At 37.6% G+C, this 20,370-nt stretch overlaps 1 long non-coding RNA gene across 1 annotated transcript in view; it reads left to right on the top strand.

Annotated features, from left to right (window-relative positions):
* The first annotated feature begins 1,065 nt into the window (after positions 1-1,065).
* The window catches only part of LOC134529653 (uncharacterized), a 38,476-nt gene continuing 19,171 nt past the window's right edge, over positions 1,066-20,370 (top strand). The window contains exons 1-2 of the long non-coding RNA XR_010074655.1: positions 1,066-1,124; positions 7,520-7,645. This is a non-coding gene — a long non-coding RNA (uncharacterized LOC134529653). The remainder of the gene's footprint in view (positions 1,125-7,519; positions 7,646-20,370) is intronic.

Raw genomic sequence — 20,370 nt, 5'->3', positions numbered from 1 at the left:
CTAATAATTCTACTCAATACGAAAATAATGTAAATTTTGGGATTTCAACTTGCAACAAAGTGAATATACACTATTTCTTGGTCTATATAATAATGGTTTAGAACATTCAGGGTGCATGACATTTTGTTGGTGTTCCGGAAGTTTGGATTATGCTAACGTGTGTAATTTTTAAAGAATTTTTTTTCTTGTAATTTTTCTGCCTATTTTTATCAGTTTCTCTACAGAATATTTGTGTGTGGAATGGATTGGGTGTCTGGGGGGAGGGGGGTTGCACTGATCCACTTCCAGGAAGGTGATGCGTGCTTAGACTCCCGGTGGAGGTCACAACCTGAATTTTTCAGAAAGTGGGAAACTTGGCGGACGTTGCCATGTTCCAGTAGTTTTCGTCAGTGCACCCTCGTCTCTGCCCCCTCCTCACCGAAACTCACTACATCAAAGTTGAATTGCATCTCATCTCATCGCCCCTGTCTTCAACGACCCCACTGTGTGCGAAACATTCACTCACTCTACAGGAGCGTGAAGGTGAGCGAGGGTATAGTCATGTGCCATGTAACTGGTCTAAAAAAAAAACGTTCTCAGCTGTAACTTTTCAAAGCATGACGTTATGTTCGTTTATGAACTAAAAGTGTATCCAACACAAAAAATAAAGGTATTGGGAAGGAGGTTACATTATTATTATTATTATTATTATTATTATTATTATAGAATTCAGCCTGTGCAACGTAATAGGAGGGTACATTGTGAATAACTACAATAATAAACAAAATCATGGAAATAAATATATTTATTTAAAAATAAAAACATTTTTCTTCACTGATAGTGCTACTTAGCTACATGATAACTCTGGACAGGAAGAATTGGTGGGTTGAATGACCTCCATGATAGACTCCACTATCCTCTGCCTGCTCGAGCTGACGTCACCTGCTGACTTGCGAGACGTCTCAGCTGGGCGAGGGTCTCCGAGGGTCCTCCGGCAAGGACATGGCGTGTTGCAGTGGAGGTGCCGCTCGCCAGGACCCGGGACGCGCGCTGCGCCGTGCGCCTGGGCCCGCCCGCGGGGGAGAGGTCCTCCTCGCAGCGCGGCGACCCCGCCCACTGCAGCTACGTCTTCGCCCGCAGCCCAGGTCACTCGTCCATTCGCCCGCCACAGTTGCATTTCTTGTGTGACAAAATGCCTTCAGATTTGCATCGCTAATAACTACCACACTGATAATTCGTCGACAACAGTCGAGCCCACAACGGATATAGATCATTTCTGCAAGGGTTCGTGGCGCACTATGTTTTATTTTGGCCTGTGACTTCATCGTACCAGTGTAGCCACGTGCGTGGTGTTTACGATTGGTATTTAAATTATTTACATATTCATACGAAACGCTTGTTATTATTTTATCCCGACTTTTTCACCAAAAATCTACTGCGTGCATCCGAACTGCGCCTGTCTCTGTTTTATTTTTTTCATTATTTTTTTAATCTAGCTAATGTTTTTAGTAACCTTATTTTACAATACGGCATTCGGAAGTTTTTTAACACACTTATAGATGTACTGTCCCGAGTAGTTAAGACATGCTTATTGCAAATTATTATATTGCGAAAGTGCATCACTGTTTTGGTGACACGAAAATAAGAAAACATTAAAGTGTCATCGGTTTAACTTTACGAATATACATATTTAATTAAAAATAACAACAATAACATCGAAATCTCCTGTTTTGAAATCTAAACTATTCCAAACATAAAGCCATGAAATCTTGACCATATGCATACTATACACAGTGAAGGAAACACAGGCAGCTCCCTGGCAGCCGTGGTTGCTGGCACGTCACTGCACTCTGATGACCTCGATGCTGAACAGACGTAAGCCCCGGCTACAAGGGTAAAACTTTAAATTCTCCTGTCATTTAACTGTGGCTAGGAAGTATTCCCGCTAATATTTCAACAAGCCAGGGGTGTATTTATGTTACAGAGACGGATGCTGGATGCCTCTAAGCGCAAGGCTGTAGACTGGATCGCAGTCTACTTGTCATGCACAGAACAACTATAAGATTTGAGCGGTAACCATAGCATTATATGGCGGAGAAATGAAGTCCCTTGAGTGCTTTCAAGAAGTGACACAGGAAGTTTCATACTTTAAAATGTTTACTCTTCTAATACTACAGTTTAAAAACGAATTCTGAGAACAGAAATACGAATCTGATATCTGCGTATTCTTAAATGTATTTCGCAAGCAGATGCCAATCAGATATCTTTAGAAGTTGTTAAATAGTTTTTTTCTGATTCAGTGATTTCTTAGTCACTTTTGCATTCTTGCAAGAGATGACGTCACTTGTACTGGCGCAGGCGTAAAAACGGGAGAAGAATTTAAGAAATTTCTGTGTTTCCGCTACTTTATTGGAAACTCTACGTTGGAATTTTTTATTTTATTTGGGTGAAGTTCACGCCAAAATTGAGGTCGAGACAGAGAAACTCAACACCACAGTGACAGGAAACAGAGTAAAGGAATGTCTTGGCCTTTTTTTTTTTTTAATAAACATCTCAGCATTGGGCCAGAGTAATTTCGGGAGACCGCAGAAAACCGAAACCAGGATGGTCAGCCCATTATTGGAACCCAGATCCTCTTGAATACCAGTCCAGTTCCTTACCCCTGCTTCACCCTGCTCCATTGCTAGGAGTGTTGTAAGTTGTCCAGTAGTGTTGTAAGTTGCAAAAAAATTTTTTTGGGAACAAAGTGTTTATGTTGGTTTCAGGCTAACAGATTGCTACTCGCTATTTCCTGGTGTTAAAAGTACGAACTTCCACCATTAAATCACAAAGATCCTCACGAACAACTTGTCTAAATGCTGCTCATGTCGGTGCAGCAAAGTAAAAGTTTCCGACTGAAAATTCTATTGCACAAGTACGGAAATTCAAGAGAATAATCTAGGTGAAACGTTTCGTCGTTAATTCCTTTTTCCGCACAAAGCATACGGGAAGCCGTATAAACTCCGTGGTAAAAAAGAAAAAAAAAACGATTCGGAAGTACTTTGGCCGTTTTCCCCGATTTCGCAATTAAAACTTCGGCTTGGGGAAAACTGAAGCGAGAGTTCTGAGCGGAAGCCAAGCATGTTGGAGCATGTCTGACCAGCGCAGTTATACGATCATTGTAATCTGACGTAGAGTTGCAACTCCATTCTCGTCACTCGAGAGTATTAACTGTGATAAATTTCATCTATAAAATAATTTTTTTGATAACCTATGATTAATTAAAATATTTTTTTGTATTACCGGTACGTTTTGTTTAATGGTCATACGTAAATAATGGAATACAAGGATTAAAATGGTCTTCAAAACATTTGATAATATCTATAATAAATTCATAAGTCCAGAAGTCTCGATATTTGGCCAAAAATCCAAATTTTTTAATTGGTAATGTAGCGAAATAATTCAGTTTGAGTAAACTATGTAGCTATCAATATATTGTATTATTGTTTTATTAGTGAAGTCTAAATTTTCAAATAATTATTTAAAACCTTTTCTTTAGTCATATAAATAGGAGTAAATTAAAAAAGAAAATGTTACAAAACAACACAAATAGCCTAAGTTTAGCATAAAATAGATTCATTATTTACTCGTAAAGTATTAGTTAACAACTTCGATAAGGTATGATTTGATCAAATATTTATGTAGTATGACATATTATACGAGACTGCCGCACATGAGCAGGTTGATTATATTCTCGTAGACGGATTTTAAATAAATAATTACAAAAATGTAAAATGTAAATAAATACCAAATACAGGGATCAAACCCCATACTTAAAAGTAGAAGTGTTACATTAACACTAAAAACCTAAGACGTTCTGTGTTAGAGTAACTCAGCACAACTATTCACATCTTTAAACAACAAAAAAGAAAATTCAGCTTAAATTTACTTCTCAAAAAGGTAAGAGTACCGCTTCCAGCGAGATTTTTAATGTCCCTATTCAGATCGTAGTTTTCGTCGTCCTTTACAGGACGGTACTGACGGAAGTTTCAATGCTAAAACTTATGGCTGAACTTATTTAAAAATAAGTTAAAATCAATTAAAAATAACTTACAATTATTTTAAAAGAATTAAAACAACTTAAAACAAATTAGTCTTTTCGTTACATCTAAAATTAAGAATCAGCTCCACGGTTGTTGAAATTAGACAATGATTTAAGTATTGATTAAAACCATATAACTATAAATTCTAGAGATCATCACGAAATATTACCCTAACCTTTTGTTTATTAAGTTTAAAACTTAACTCTTGTTTAAAATTAATACCTGATCCTAAATAACGAGTTTGATGATGAGCAACTACTGAGGCGAAACTTGAATTCGATTGGAACCAGTACTGACGAGGAGAGGTATTGCCTATCTCCGACCGCGCACACTACCAACTCGTGCCTTGGGGAGGGGCATAGCCTCCCCGAGAGTGAGCCCCGACCGACCACTCTCGGCCGCTCAAAAGTCTTCCGCGCACCGCGCCCAACAGAACAATCCTGGGTTGTTGACACCAAATGTTCAAACAACTAACCAGGACAGCTGAGCAGGCTACCCCCTCCAGCCGTACGTGCGGCCACACCGCGCGGCCAGTGGCAGCGCCAGCTAGCGGCCGGACAAACAAACTACAGAAGAACGTGCAATCTGCAAGCCAGCAGGGCGACCCAATTACCTGATCACGCCACTTGCGCCGCGAGTGAACAGAGTCGTCGGCCCAGAGTCCCATCAGTAAAGTCTCCAAATTTGATTTCAAAAACCCTGGAAAATTTCGAACCGCGACAATATGAATGAGGGAAGGTTCTACCAAAAGGCATTCAACCACAAATGCAGAATGAAGAAGAGGACAAACGAAGCTACTGTGCGCCTCGTAATCCTGTCTTATCTCCTCAGATTGAGGCTGACAGAGCAAAGAGAGGAACGAAAAAAAGGGGGATTTTCCTTGTTAGTTGCCCTGCTCCCACTTTCCAGACCTTCCGCGGTTAAGTCTGTTGGAGATTTGCTTCTCCGTCAACTTGGTAAATAAGATCAGCAGTTTACTATTCATGTAAATAAATGGTACATATGTGGATACATAACTAGTGATAAGAACAAGAACCCTAATTATGAATAGAGCCTCGATTATTTTGAAGATTCACTTCACTTAACCTACCTACACATAATCAAGCATTTTTATAGTGCTAATTAGTCGATAAAAAAGTCATATCCTTGGCGGGTTACACAGATTGGGCTCTTCTCCTTGTTGATGGGTCGTCAAGGGCGTGTCAAGAGCGCTGTGGTCTAATCAGCGTAAAGCAGATGTTTGTGTGCTTTAAGTATACTTTGCTACTCAATGAATAAGCAAAATATTCATGGGTCTAATTGTGACAAAGTGACAGTATTTGGTCGGGGTCCGAGACTTAGGTCACTTGCGCGGGGCAAAAGTTTGACAAAATTTCTAAAGTGTTGTTGCTCGAATCTCCAGTAAGCTATTATATGCGAAGCAACATTTTTTAAACGTGTAACTCTTAAAGAAAAAGCTCATTAAGATCAGAAAATAATGATAGAAGTGGCTTGCAAAAATAAAATTTTAAACAATGCTGCACCAAAAACAAGTCTTCATTTGTTAGGTTTTTTGTTTTGATATTTTTTTTTGTTCAAATAAAAGAATCTTGGAAAATAAAGGTCACGACTGGCGAGTGGTTGTAATTTTCTGTTTCATTTAAATTTAGTCATTTAAGACATCGCTCCGGCCTCGCAAAGCTCTCCAGGTATAGTGTTCGAAGTAAACTTGTATGTGCAAGATGCAACTGTAATTTACCAGGGACGGATATGGGTCATGATGCAGAAAAGCTTGCTCCGGGTGAAGAATGGGCCGACAAATAATTTGTAGGCTTTAAATGAGTGTTTACATATTTAGTTAATCATTTTTTCAATGGAGATGTTTATTACCCAGTTTGTGGTGAGTTTCTGCGCGGCATGCTTGCGTAGAGACCGTGGAGGATAAGTGTCTGTGGGCGAGGGAGAGAGTGGTAGAGGGGAAGAGGAGCGGTAGACGCAAGCTCTGGCACGACAGTGTTCTCAAATACACCAAACACTAATACGCAATATCGGACAGCTCCAAGAAGTGTGTGTGAAAACCTGCCGTTGTTGTCACATCAGTCTGATGGAGGCACACGCTATGCCTATGCCTATGCCTATGCCTATATATATATATTACAAACATTATGACAACAAAAACAACTTAATTTTCTCTTATTTTTTTATTATACTTCTTTAGGCGGTTATTTAAAAATAATGAGTGTTTAATTCTAAGATGCGCGCGCAGCATGCATCAAAAACTGACAGGATGAAGAAAAGGCTACATACAAATAAAAATTACAAATATGCTTTTAAAACATTTACTTAAGTAATTGATATTGAATAATGGTCCATATAGTTGAAAAAATTTATTTATTGTCAATATTAGCGTTAGAAATTGTGTTTATAAACTTTTTCAAGTACCTATATTTTCAAGTGCACATACATAAGCGCAGTATGTTCCCGCATGGATAACGACGTCAGGTCGCTTGTAAGCTCCCTTCCGGCTGGCAGGGAGTGTCCGTGCAATGATTGGTAGTCTTCTGGTCGTTTTCAAGGGAGTGTTTGTGAGGTAATGTCCCCGTATGTATATTTAATTTGCATTATAAATTAAATTATTTAATTATTATTTCGTAAATTAATACATTAGAATAAACATTCAGCATATTTATTAGTTTTAAATATTAATTATAATACTTATATATTAACTAACTGAATTAAATAAATAATAATTATCCATGTGTTTATATTAATTATATACTGGATATTTATTTAATTTTTTTTTCATTTGATTGAATTTATTCTTTACTAACCTTATTGACCATAACACTCCAGTCATTTCAATATTTCATTTCTATCAATTACTTGATTCAAAATTAAAGTAGTTTTTTTTATCATGCCAATTAAGTATAACTTTCAACGCGCTTAAATAAGTATGCCTACACGCACCCATTTTTCTTCATCATTGTATAGTGTTATAGGGGAAATAAACCTTCAGTTCTTCAATTTTCTTTAAAAGATTTTAATCATGTTTTACATCATATAACATATTATATAATTTGACAATTTATGAAATTTATGTAACACATCTTGCCACTAGATAATTTCTAACACTATCCCCTGTGTGGTTTGTATACATAGAGCTGTCATGTATTAGTTTCTATGCTGTTTGGTCTAGTGGTAGGTTGTTCGGGGTTCGGACATCAAACCCACACAGCCGTGTGCTGCGCGTAAGTCACTGGAATTGCTGCTCAAAATTTTATCCAATTTTTAAAGTTGTTTTATTATTACCAGTATGTGAAGAAAAAAAATAGCCACCAGGAAGTTGAAACACCAGAAGAGAAGTCAAGAAAGAGAGAGAGATAAAAAAACAATCGTGCATTTACGAGGATTTTCTGCCCACGCACGATTTCCGCGTGAGAGAAGGTTTCCTAACTCCCCTCTGTGTGTCCGTTCCCCAGGGAGCTGCGGACTGCGGCTGGACGTGGACAGGTTCCGGACACGCAGCACGGACGGCTGCACGGACGAGTTCTTGCAGCTGGACGGCCGCAGGTTCTGCGGCTCGCAGCTGCGGAACCTCTCCAAGGGTGACCGCCTCCAGTCGCATCTGTTCCGCCATTCCTCCTCACTGCGTGTCCAGTTTCCAGCCAAGCTTCATTACTCATACTCTCAGAATAAAAACATACAGTCTGTCCACGAAAGGAATGTCACAGTTATACATGTTAATACTATCAACTGTAAACGTTCTAGAATGTTGGTTCAAGGTTGCCATAGAAGAGTAACCGAAGCAGTTTCAGGTACCTAAGCTTATGCGCTGGCTTGCAGCGCCACCTACGCAGAATGGCGATTCCTGAGCGTAAAACGTTTTGTGTTCTAAAATTATCTAAGATTGAATCTGTAATTTCAGTTCAAAGTGCGTTACCCATTGTAATCTCTCCGTACGAGAGTCCAAGTCCTTGACCTCGGGATTTTTTGTAATGGTCGAAACGAAAGAGCTTTTTTTTCATGTGGCCTCCACGTTCACCTGATTTAACGCCATGCTATGTTAGGTAGATTTCATAGAAATACTATCTGTTGTAGCCTTTACTATGGTGCGACTTTCGGAAAATTTTTATATAGTTTTTCGTTTCATGGTCCATTAACCCCAAGACCATCGTCAAATCAAACGTTTATGTATATATCACAATTTTGTGGAAACGATAACTGTCGCAATTTTTCATAAATCACTTCCAAAGGGATACATAAAATCTAGTAGTGGAAAATCTCAGTCAAGTTCGTTAATGGACAATATCCGACCAAAGGGGTAGAAATGGGAAAGGTTTTTGAAAAAAAAAATAATACCACAAAAATCGTTCTAACTCTCGTAATATGGAAAATATCACATTAATTTGAACGTTTTAAAACTCGTAGGAGTAATGCCAAAATCTTATGTCTGGATAAGTTTTTGATGCAACCAACCGTAACTGCAAGGTGTTGAAAAATTAGGGTAGTAAACAAAAAAAGTCATAACTCTGTTTGAAGGCACGAGTTAGAATTTGTACAAATTATTTGTTAATCTTATAATTTTTATCTAAAACATTTGTCTTGAACATTGTTTTAATAGACGAACCATTACAGCAGGGGTTTAAAAAAGGGGAGTAGAATTCAAAAAAATATATATATAACTCATTCAGAAGGTATATGCTACAATCAAATTTATTTGAATTGTTAGTAAATCTCATAATTTTTACCTAAAACATTTGTTTGGAAATTGTTTTTTATAGGGTGAAGCATTGTTGTAGGGAGTAAAAAAAAATAAAGGAATAGAATTTTTAAAAATTCGTAATTTACCTACCATGTGCAATGTGAAATCCGTTCTGTAAAACATTTAATTATTAGCTACAAATTTCTCCTAAGATAATTTTTTATACGACCAAGCATAATTTAAAGGGGTTGAAAAAAAGGGCTGGTAGACAAAAACATCATAACTCCGTAGACACAACATCGAATTCGTACAAATTGTGTATTATTGAAATTATAATTTTTATAAAACTTTTCTGTGTAACAATTTTTGATTATATGAACTATTGCTGCAAGGTGATTAAAAAATAGGGCTAGAATTTAAAAAAAAATTTTACTCCCTTTGTAAGTACATTATCAATTCCGTTCAAAATTTTTGTAAATTTTATAATTTTTACCTAAAACGTTTATCTGAAACAATTTTTGATAATACAAACCATTACTGGAAGGGGTGGAAATAACAAGGATAGAAAACCTAAGTGTAATTACTTTATATAAACACATTTACGTTTATTTATAATTATAATTTATTGTAAACCGCCTTACCTTTATCTAAAAACGTTGGGTGTAACAATTTTTGATGAAACGATTTATTACAGTAATAACAGGGTTTAAAATTTAAAAAAATATATATTTTTTAGTATTAAATTTGTCGGAATTTATTAATAACTATCTTATTTTTGCATTATAACTTTGACCAAAAAAATTATACGACTTCGTGTTAGTGCAAGAGGTGAAAATTAGTGTTTTAAGATCAAAATTAATTGCATGACTATCTTAATAGGCATATTATAAAATTCGTTAAGGCATTCAATGCTCGATGCATTAAGTTAAACAACATTCAATATATTTGCACCGCATGGAATACGAGAAAATGTTAATTCGATCTAATTTGTGTATACTGACGACATATAGGATGTTATGTCACCTACATTAAATTCTTAAAATGTTCCAGGAGTTAATAGAAGTTTCTAAAATATTTCCAAAGATATAGGTATACTAGGTACTTCTAAATCTACCTACGCCTGTAGGCTGTGCCGGAAAAAATTATTTTGGGGTGCTTTATAAAATATCGTGTCTACGTTCCGCCGCTACCTAAATAATTTGCCACTTTTGAGACACAAAATGAAGAGGCTATTTCTCTCATTACTCTGGATTTGTTAACCAAAATGTGAGAAGAATTGGACTTTAGGTTGGAAGTGTGCCGTATAACTAAAGGTGAACATATTGAACATTGGAAGAGAAAATATACAGTAATAGTTTATCTTCAATTTGATGTAAGATTTGTTGTGAATAGTGTAAATTAAACTGTTTTACTTAATATACCATTGAATTTGGGACATTCTTTTATGGAAACATGTATTTTATTTATAGTTCAGTTCCACTTCACAAACATATTTAACAGCTTACTTTATTTTCATATTATACTTTAAAATACAATTGGATATGTTACATGGGGCAATTTCTCCCGGAGCAATGTTCCTTATCACATATCCAGTTTATATCAAAGATTTTACTATACATATTTTGAAAATAAAAATAGAAATATTATGGTTATCATACTGTTTCAATTTACAAACACTTTAAAATGCTTACTTCATTTTTACTTTTTAAATATAAAATATATACCTAGGATATGTAATACAGAACAATTTATCAATGGAAAAATTTTATCAACGTTTTATAAAATTTCGAAATAAAAAAAATGGTTTAATTATACAGAGTTTCAACACAAACAAAATCGTTTAATTTCTTCATTTTAAAATTTTATTTTAAAATACATCTGAATACGCAATAAGGAACAATTATCACAGTTTAAAATGTCTGTATTATATTAAAGTGAATGTGTTTGATGCCGTGAATTTTCGTTCATGTTTCTTAAACCATCACCGGGCGTTGTCAAGCACCATTTTTGCAATTTGTTTGAGCGTTTGTAATTTGACAATGTTGAGATAAAATATACTTAAAATGTGTTAAGGTTTGCCATCCATATCCTGACAATTAATTATCTTAAATGTTCTAATTAATTTTGCCTGATACACGACGTCAAAACATTCAAGTTGTGTGACACATAAAGAAACGAAGCTTGACCATTACATTACCTATAAAAATAAAAATAGAAAACATGTTGAATAAAAAAATTGTGCCACTTTGGCAGCGAAGTTAGGGAAACAAATGCAGCGCAGGAAGTGTCGCCCAAGGTCCGAAACAATAAATCCACGGTAGAAATAATTATGGACGATTTGCCCAGCATTTGAGCCCGGTTCCATTAGAATTAGTGTTTAGTGTAGTAACGCGTTTACCATTTTTATATTTTATTTATTTATTTATTGAAATTTTTACTGACTGAAATTTTTGTGAAAAATTTCGACGTTGCAAGTTAAACCAACGCCTTACCTGACCCCAGAACCCTCGCGTGAAAGTCGATGAGCATATAACTGCATTACGGATGTCGACTTCTATCAAAAGACAAATGGAATAGACAGCTGAATTTTTCTTCCCACTGTAGGACTGTTCAAGGTGGTGCGGTGGTATCAATGTAATTTATAACGCCTGGTTATTTGTATCCAAGCTGTAAAGAAAATATTAATCAGGAAATAACTAGAACAATCTGTGTGGGTGTGTAAATTGGAGTACACAATAAATTCATTACCGAAATGAGCATGATCTGTGTCAAGACAGCTGAAACGAACTAAATATTGAAAGAGTTAGTAAGTCTTTAATCGTACCCGTGTTCATGAAGCACCCTGACTTAGGGCAGGCCTCCGAGAACAATAAAACGATCCCACCGCTTATAGGTAGTCCCACGCTGACGGGGGCTGCTAAAGTGAAAGGAAGTGGGAAGGGACGAGAAGGGTAGAAGGGAGGTCGCTCGACGGAATTAACAGAGTGCTGAGGACGAAACGTTTGTCATTAACCCAGAAAGCGAACCTGCCCTCCCTCTTCACGTTTTCACCTTGCCCCCGCTCGCAACTTGAGATGTGGCGCGGCGTGGAATTTCATTTGCAAGCGACGACGTGCTCAATTCTCCCCCCTCCGCTTAAAACTCTTAAACTTTTTCAACCCCTACGTAACCACGCGGTCCATCTGTGCCGCGCGTTCTCCTAGGGAACAGAGGAATGAAGGTTCGGTCCCACACTCCATGTTCCCCATGAATGCAACCCCTCGCCCACGTCGTGAGGGCGTGGGGGATAGTCTGTAAGGGCGAACTACATCGAGGACCTTGTGTGCCTCACGACCACTACGGTCACTGCGAAGGTCCTGTAGGAACCCTCAAAAGTATTGGCTTACGGGGCCCTGGTGAAGTCCTTGATGGCAAATGAGCTGAGCAAATCTTTGATACAGCGAAGTTGGAGGAGGAGGCAGCCCTTTCTCTTGGGGTTAAATGTAAAGAAAACCACTTCTCCGTAATGAAGAGGGATTTACAAAACTAAGGAAGACTATCCTAACAGAAAACATCAAGCTTGAAGACCTTAGGTTGCAACGCCACCAACAAGCTCAGGTGCTAAGGGATAATAACTCACACAACTTTAAACTAATCTATTAAAGGAACATCAACAATGAGAAACCGAACTGATCCAAAGATAACGATTTTTGGCTTGACAAGGCTAATGATAATTGGGTTATGGAATGTGAGAACTATGCGGGAAAGTCTAAGACTACAGCAGGCAGTGGCATGTATGAAGAGTTATGGCTTGAATATCTTAGGATTGAGTGATGTGAGTTGGAGCGAGTTTGGGGAAAATGGCCACCCATGATGGAGCTACATTTATATAATCTGGAAGACTTTAAGTAGATGGAGCGAGTTGTGAAGGTGTGGATATATTGCCAGATAAGGAGGCCAAGAGGAGCTTTATGAAGTGGTACCTAGTGTCAGAGAGGATAATTGCGGTACGTTATAGGACCAACATCATAAGCACTGATGATGATAAGGTGCTATGCACCCACTGACAAACAGGCATTTTATGTGCCTCTTAATAGTACATTCAAGAAACAGAAGAGGAAAGATATCATTAAAGTTGTAAGAGATTTGAATTTAAAGTAGGCAATGACAATAAAAGACTTGAGCATATTATGAGAAGGCATGGCTTAGGAAAACGGAATGAGACTGGACAGCGTTTTGTGGAATTTTGTGCCACCCACGATTTGGTAATTGGTGGTGCAGTGTTTATGCATTAATATTGCCATAAAGAGGCCCAGGTACCACCGGATAGTAAAATAGATATTCAATAATCATGTGGCTACTCGACGATCGTGGAGGCGATCTTTGTTTGGTGTGAAGTATAAGATACGTGCTGATATTGGTAGTGATCATCATATTGTTGTGGCTACTTTTAGAATGAAGATCCAGCCACAAAGAAGGAGTATGGAGCAGACAAGGAAGTAGTATGATGTGGGAAAGCTAAACGATAACATAAATGTGAGGGAAACCGTCAGGACAAAACTAAATCGATTTCTAGCAATTACTGAGGAGGAGGATGAAAATTTTGAGGGAAAATAGGTGAATATTAGATCTATCTTTACTGAAGAAAGTGAAAATATCTTGGGTTTCAGAATAGCAAGGAAAAAGACTGGATGACTGATCAGACATGGGAAAATATCGGAGAAAAAAACTTGAATGAAGCAATGAACACATGGAAGGCCAAATTGTAATCAGTATAAATTGTTTGAGACAAGGAATTTAAGAGGCGTGTGAAGAGGAATCAAGTTAATTATGTAGATAACTTAAGGTGACAAACAGAATTAGCAGTAAAAAAAACAATCTCAGAGAGCAATATACCATCTCCAGAGTTCCAGCAAGGAAGGAAATGCAAAGAAGCCGTCCATTTAGAAGAAAAGATTATATCCTCCTTGTTATGATGTGGTTAGTCTCCCCGAGATAATCCTGTGTTGAGAGACATAACTGTAATAATAGCGCTATTATCGCGCACCACAGTAAGCGCCGGGTGCAAGCCGCATCCCTGGGGTATAGGCGACCCGCGCGGCATGGAAGAAAAAAGTGCCGCAAAAATTTCGCGGGGCCGTTTAAATCATAGTAATGTGACTGGAACCTCCGGTCAGAGAACATTTGGGTAGCCCTTTCCATATGAATCGAGTTCTTGTCAACTACCATAACCGCCACTGGAGCCGGGTATAAAAATCCAAGTTTAAATCAAACGAACAACCAGTCCGGTTCACACGAGTGAAGACTACGCACTTCGCCGCCACCAGGAAGAAGACCAGACTGCGTCACCGTCACGCTGCCCGACTTCACCGAGCTGCCCTCGCCTGTTGAAGACTGTCGTATGTATGCCTAAGCCCGTAACAAGTCCGTAACAGAGATAGTCACCGAGCAGTACGTCACTGTGTGTGAAAATACGACTCACTTAAGTATGGTAGAGTATATAAGGGTGATAGACATTATCCCGTGTCACGACGAGCGAGTGATTGTCGCTGACGACGCTAGTAAGATGGAAGGTGATTGGGCAAAGCGAACAAGAAGCAGCTGGTGCAGCTGGAAGTGGCGTTGGTGTCGGTCTCGTGGCGACTATAGATCTCATTTAGACGCAAACCATTGCGGAGACGAAAGAGAGCACGATTACCCGACCAGTTGTGAAACTGGCAGTGCCAAATAACTAGCAGTTCCCGGCAGGTTGTACAGTCGCGTGTAGCCGAGACAACCCGAGCTGTCAGCTGCCGCCAGGGCAACCGCATGGTCAGCGCCGCCATTACAAGGAACATGACTTGTAAACAGTGACTTACAATGTTACCACTGAGCATTTTTGACCAGGCTTCAACTTTTAGCCGCGAAAGTCAGTAGTCATTTTCAGTATTATATTTTGTTATCGGCTCGTGCAATTTTACGTGAAATAAATATTTCTAGTAGAAATTAAATATATAAATGCCAGATGGCTAAATACCAATAACAGTTTATTAATAAGCGTTTCATTTCATAAAATATACAATCTGATATGAACCCGCCTTAACAATTAAACAAGGTTGTTAGCGCGTGCTGTCGCGCTCCTCGAAGGGACACTGAAGCTTTGGGCTGGTATAAAACAAATTTACTTTTAATAAGTCTGGATTTTGTTTGTATTTTTAATGTTCAAAGAGGATTGTAGTTGAAGTAATATTCATGTCATGCATTAATTAATTTTAGAAAGACTGCTATAAATGTTTGTTGTTTGTTTCTTGAAAAACTCGCTTGTAAATATAGAGTAATAATCATATTTTAGGTTTGTTGAGAGAAATCTTAAAGGCTATGGCATCAGCGTCAAGTGATATTCATTCACAGGTTGTTTAGTGGTGAATTCCAGATTTATTAAATTTAATTTGGTGTTTTACCAGTTACGCGTGTGTAACAGCCTCGCAAAACACACTCGACAGCTTTATTGTCCCTTCCAGTAGCGCATCAGCACGTGAAAACAACCTTGTTTAATTGTTAAGGTGGGTTCATATCACATTGTATATTTTATGAAATAAAATGCTTATTAATAAACGGTTCTCGGCTATAGCCACCTCACATTACACAACGAGTGCACTACACTGCTGTAATTACATTTAGCTATCTCAACAGTAGTATGTAAATGGGCATCCGAGGACTGGGTCCTGGGTGAGGTGCCGAGGTGCCGACCGCCATCTTGGATTGTGACGTCACGGCGGCCATCTTGGATGGTTGTGACCTTGACCTTTGACCTTGACCTTGACCCCGACGGCCATTTTGGATCCGCCATTTTGGATCCGCCATCTTGGATGACGTCATTGTGTTCTCGAAAATTCCGGCATTGTGTTTTCCGCCATATTGGACGATGACGTCACCGTTGCATTTTCCGTTACGGTCGCCATCTTTAACTTTTTTTTATTTATTATCCGATTTTAATGAAATTTTTTTAAAAATTATAAAAAAATTCAAATAATAAAATTTTAATAAAATACTTATAAAAAACAAACATTAACGACACGGAGTTTGGAGTCCTCGGTTCGAACCCGGTGAGGGCAAAAAAAATAAAAATGGCGACCGACCTTTCCCCCTAGGTGGGTGCTGGCAGACTGACCCCCACCACTTATGTCAAAGTATATATATCTTCACCTAGTATGACGTCATGACCGCCATCTTGAAAATCCGTAATTTTTATGTTAGAAAAATGGGAAAATTTTTTAAAAATCATTAAAAAATTCAACTAATAAAAATTTAATAAAAAATTAAAAAAAAAACTAGAAATGTTCCCCATAGTGGCTTAAATTCCCCATGGTCAAGCCGCTCTAAGCCGCATGCTGTGGGGAGCTTCGATCGCGACCTTGGCGACCATATTGGATTCTAGATCATCGCTCATTTTATTACGGTCACCAACTTTAACTTTTTTATTTATTATACGATTTTAATGTAAATATTTTTAAAAATTACAAAAAAATCAATTAATAAAATTTTAATAAAAAATTTAAAAAACTAGAAATGTTCCCCATAGTGGCTTAAATTCCCCATGGTCAAGCCGCTCTAAGCCGCATGCTGTGGGGAGCTTCGATCGCGACCTTGGCGACCATATTGGATTCTAGATCATCGCTCATTTTATTACGGTCACCAACTTTAACTTTTTTATTTATTATACGATTTTAATGTAAATATTTTTAAAAATTATAAAAAAAATCAATTAATAAAATTTTAATAAAAAATTAAAAAAAAACTAGAAATGTTCCCCATAGTGGCTTAAATTCCCCATGGTCAAGCCGCTCTAAGCCGCATGCTGTGGGGAGCTTCGATCGTGACCTTGACGGACATATTGGATTCTAGATCATCGCCCATTTTGTTACGGTCACCATCTTTAACTTATTTATTTAATATCCGATTTTAATGAAATTTCTTTTTAAAATTCATAAAAAAATTAACTTATTAGAAAACGGATTGATTAGATCGATTCCTGCCCTTGGTTCGAAACCGGTGAGGGCAAAAAGAAAAAAAAAACACCAGATCCTTCCTCCACAGAAGCTACCTACAGACTGACTTACCATCAGTAACAAGGTATATATCGTAAACAGATATGACGTCATGTCCACCATCTTGTCTTCATACGCTGGAGACCACCATCTTGTTTTCGTCTGCTATAGTGTGCAGGCGACATGTTAGAATAATTTTCTGTTCACCATACCTTTAACCTCGACTGTTGGCATTGAACATTGACCTTGACCTTGAACTTTGACCTTGACCTTGAAATTTGACTTTGTCCTTGTCGACCATCATGGTTCCGACATTTCAGTACATGCTACCAGGAGCTACCACCTGCTAGTGCTCATTGCCACCATCATGTTTTCGTCTGCTGGTGGCCACCATCTTGTGTGTACTAGTCTTACCATCATTACCATCATTACCTTCATGCTAGTTTTATTCTAACCCGCTAGTGTACGTAATCATTTATTATTATTACTGAGGTGTCCGACATCTTAACATTTGGATGTCATCTTGAAAATTCAAAATAACTAACACACAAAATAGGGTATAGTACCAGAATTCATTATATAAATTTACCATCAATAAACTGATAAATTAGGTCGACTTAGGTCCTTGGTACGATCATAGTTGATAAAAAATTAAATATAAGAACGATTTAAAATAATATTGACAGGTTCGAGAAATAAAACAACACAAGTTCTTTCACAAAATAAACTTTATTACATAACTTCTACTTTACTACAGGATCACTTGCGAAAGCCAGCAATCTTATAAACATTTAGGTCCGCATAGGCGTGAAATGACTAATTCTTAGCTCCAATCTGCTTACACTAGAAAGAGTCCAGCCAGAACCTTTACAGACATAGTCCTCCTCTTCTTGACAGAGTTTCAGGATACCATTTTTAACAGTTTGCTTCACATCGTTAGAACTGTAAATTACTGCCGCCGATGTCTTGAATGCACACTTCTTCACTTCGTCATCGAATGGATACGGCTTTCCATATATACAGTCCAACCACAAGTTATATTTTAATGGACCGTTTGTTGCTACGTCATCAGTAAGCTGATTGATTATGTTCTGTCTGATATCGTCAAGAAAATTACAAATGTCTTTCGACTCACCTAACGTATTTAGATAATAGTAGTCTTTCAATGTTCCACGAAATGCAGACTGCGCCATGTAGAACCCATTATCATTCACTTGTAATGCGCCGAACACAGTCTTATGTTTATTTTCTTGTTCATACACCATACCAATCGGTTGCTGCACATCGGTTTTCTTGCTTGTACGCTTACGAGTCTCCAATCGAAAGCGAGGAGTGGAAATTTCTACAGGTAGTTCTTCAGTAGACACACTGACTTCACCTTTACATTTTTTCACATGTCGTCGCAAACTGTCAATACGTGTAAACCAACCATGACACACATCGCAGCGAAACTTTATACGAGAAGGATTCTTTTTGCATTTACTCCGCTCATGTCGTCGTGCGTCATGAAGAAATGCGAACGACATATCACAGTAGCTGCAAGGATACCGTGGTGATGAAGACGATCCTTTCAGACCCGAACCAGATGATGTTGTTGCAGCAGTTACGCCATCTCCAGGCATACTCTTATGCACATCGATGCATCGTTGTTGTATAGAAACCTTTACTTTCTGCCGCACAGCAGGACCTCTACATGTCTTCAGGTGTCTTTTCAACTTATCTTGCCTTGCAAATTGCTTACGACATTTGTTACAGCTAAACATTTTACGATAAGGGTTCTTAGCGCATTCTCTCCTCTCGTGTCGTCGAGCATTGCTGTTGTTTGAGAAAATCTTGTCACAGTAACAGCACCGATGTTCGTTAGTCGTTCTTGAATCACCAGTCATTGAAGTTTCCATCGAGGACGAAACGAAGTTCGTAGAGTTTTCCTGTGTAGCCAGCACCACCGGCATTAAAGTCTCTCCTGCTGACGGTATCACGACTGTTGAAGTCTCCTCTTGTGATGACGTCTTCGTTGCCGACGGGATCTGCACCTTCTCCGCCATAGCTGACGTCCGGGTTCCCGTGGACGATGGTGCGTCGACCATAAAGTTCAGCGTTTTAGATGGTAAAGATGCCATCGAGTTCACAAGAACAGGTAATTACGCGTCTTATGCACCAGAAGAAAAAAACTAGGTGATCCTTACACCGTCATCGTCGCCAGTAACAAACTGAGCGACCTGCTGTCTAGGACTCGCTTATATACATGCACCGGTTTGAATAATACGCTAGTCAAATCAAGAACCAATTACTATAATACTCAAGTCAAAACAACATTTTAAAAAGCAGCACACCAAAATAAGGTAACACATTTGGAAGAAAATTCGACAAATGAAATGGACACGCAATGCACGCACTTGCAGCTTTCATCTCAAGGTATCATTTAAATTTCATTCAAGCGAAGTATCAAGCCAATGACACATCATATTTACATCCTATTGCTCATATCATCATATTTACATCCTATTGCTCATATCATCATATTTACATCCTATTGCTCATACCATCATATTTACATTCTATTGCTCATACCATCCTCAAAATTTCCCAGCATTATAAATCACATCAGTTATAGAAGGACTTATAGTTTATAACAAGCATCATATCAGTCATTGTTCTTTAACAAAATCAAATTTAAAAATTCAAAATATTCACGTTAAACAAAAAAACCAGGTACGTAAATATTTTATATACTTTATGTACACTGTAGGCGTCAAGAGCTTGAAAGTACATATGTAAGAATGGTATTTAATAAAACTCATAGTAAATTGTAAATGTATTCCCAACAATATACATCAGATCAAAAAAATTAGGTTTTATTCTATAAACCATGCATTTCTTAGTTTATGTTTCTTTGAGGACGTAAAAATTATCATCATTTGGATTGACTCTCGATGAACAATTGGTCTGTCATGCTACGGCTCCCATCTTCTGTACATATATGTTATTAATAGTCTTAAAATCTTCGCGTTCGTGTCACTATCACAGACGCAAAGTCATCATCACCGTAGTGACCAGTTATAATACCAGGAGCTGCATCAATATCACACATTTTATGATATAGTTTCCTCATTCCAGTTGTCAGAGATTTACCACAATCTATGATCTTGTGAGCTTTACAATATTCTCTATTGTTTTCTAGACATGGGTAGCTCCATTCTCATTTTCTTTAAAAGCCTATGTGTCCAGTTTTTTAATTAATCCTTCAACCCATCATCCCAAACTCAATTAAATTATTTAATTATATAGAACAAAAATCATCAAAGTTCCTTTCATTTAATCATAGGAACCACTTCATCCTTTCCACCTATAGTTTAGCTTCTTGAACCCAAAAGTCTTTCATTATATAACATGCAGTGTTCTTCAAGAGATGTGGTATGCCACCATATCTACATACAAATCCATCCTATCAATGATTTGTTTACACATAAAAAAACCTTCACGTTATTTCTACATGTTTTATTAAATTATCTCTTCGACTAAAATAATTACCGCACATAGTAAATTCTACAAAGGACTCTAAACACAAGATATTTTAACCATAAGCTGTCTGAAAACAACCATGTCTCATCTATATCACAAA

The sequence above is a fragment of the Bacillus rossius genome, chromosome 1 (genome assembly GCF_032445375.1).
Source record: "Bacillus rossius redtenbacheri isolate Brsri chromosome 1, Brsri_v3, whole genome shotgun sequence".
Lineage (NCBI taxonomy): Eukaryota > Metazoa > Arthropoda > Insecta > Phasmatodea > Bacillidae > Bacillus > Bacillus rossius.
The sequence above is the reverse complement of the archived record's forward strand: the minus strand, read 5'-3'. Positions and strand labels throughout refer to the sequence as shown.